This window comes from Polistes fuscatus, unplaced genomic scaffold (assembly GCF_010416935.1).
Source record: "Polistes fuscatus isolate 324 unplaced genomic scaffold, CU_Pfus_HIC Scaffold25, whole genome shotgun sequence".
NCBI classification, from domain to species: Eukaryota; Metazoa; Arthropoda; class Insecta; order Hymenoptera; family Vespidae; genus Polistes; species Polistes fuscatus.
In genome coordinates this window covers 456,361-458,236 of record NW_025113102.1, presented here as the reverse complement: position 1 = coordinate 458,236, position 1,876 = coordinate 456,361, and positions in this window count along the sequence as shown.

Genomic DNA, 1,876 nt, shown 5'->3' with positions numbered 1-1,876 from the left:
TGAGAGTGTCAATCAAATCTCATTTACAATGATAATACTAAATTAAACTTCTTCTTACAGTTGATGGTAATAACAACAACAAAATTCGATATCTCGGTAATCTGATTAGTATAATACTAGAAAAATATAGAAATTCCGATTTTAATCTCACGAAACTAGAGTAATCCTTTCATAAGATATTTAAATTAATTGAAATTCAATTATTTTACACACATTTTGAAAAAGAAATAATATATATCTATTATTATTTTATATTTGATAATATAATAATATATTAGTATTTTAATTAATAAAATTAAATAATATATTGATATTAATATTTAATTTTTTATAATATTTTCTTTTATTTAAATTTTTTTTTATATATATATATAAATATAAATTTGAATATTTTATGTATAAATTTTGTTTATTTTATATTTAATATAATATAATAATATATATTATATTATTTCTTATATAATTATATTACATTATATATAACTAAATTATTATTTATAAAATTTATAATTCATCTACATTAGAATGTGTGTGTAAATTTCTTTCAATATTATTAATTAACGTTAAATCCATCATATATTTGAAAGTTCTAATATAAACCAGTCATGATAGGTTTAATGTTAAACAAGATCACAATTATTGTTATTAAACACTTGCAATTTCTTTTTAATAATATTTCAAATATAATTAATCACCAAATCATCATTATTTTTCATGATTTTGTTAATTAAATAAGAATTATTATTGTTATTACTAATCGTAAATTATTATTTTTCGTCTAATCGATAAATGATTTACAAAAGAAAACCAAAAAATAGGAAAATATTGTAGATAATGTTGTTTATTATTGACGAGAATTTATATTCGTCGAGTAATATTTCTCGTCTCGTGCTCGTTACTTTTACTTTCTAAAACGATAAAGTGGGATGTGCGTGTGAGCCCATCTCTTCCAACACACACGCACAAATCACATGTTCTCTTTCCCTGTTAGTATCCTACATTAATGTGTTGTACTATAGTTAACGCACATTCAACATTCGTTTATGTTTCACGAGCGTGTGTTTCTAACGATCGATAGAACCGTTGCCATTGGATATCATCATCCCTTTTGAAAAAGTATTCAAGTATCTTCTATAATCACTGATTATTCAATAACATTTTATTATTAGAAAATTATCTTCCTCTTATTTTTCATTAGGATGATCAATTAATGTCAATTAAGTATAATCAAACCGATTAAACAAAAACATTATGTGCTTTAAATATTTTTATAAATAAATATTTTTATAATACAAATATTATATTTATTTAATTAATGTTGAAATCATACAAGATTTGAAAAAAAAAAAGAAACAAAGAGTTGTTGATACCGAAACTGTAATATTAAACAAAAATTTATAAATAAAATACAAAATAATAGAGTAATAAATATTTATCCAAGAAAAAAATATAAAAATAAAAAATTAAAACTTAAAAAATCAGAAACAAGAGGGCTAATATTACATCAGACCCTGTTTTAATTCCCCCCCCAACCCCAAAAAAAAAACAATCAAATAGTATGACGAACTTTCTTTCATCGTGTGTACGTGTGGTCGATACTTAAAATAAAAAATTCTAGAAAGAAATTCTAAGCAAAAGAGAAATTTATCTAAGCATGTTTGAACACTTATGGTGTTAGTGGTTTTGAAAGACAGTGACCTCGTCTCTTTCCCTTGAGATTCTTCCGCGTTTTAACAGAAATCCCAAAGCGTGGCCCGCTTTTACCTTAGTCTCATTATAACTTTGCTAAATTTCGTTTGGTTGAGACAGGTGCATCCTGGTACGGAATATGGATTAGGTTTGTGCTTGCTCGTGCTTTCCTTATTCAACCATCAAA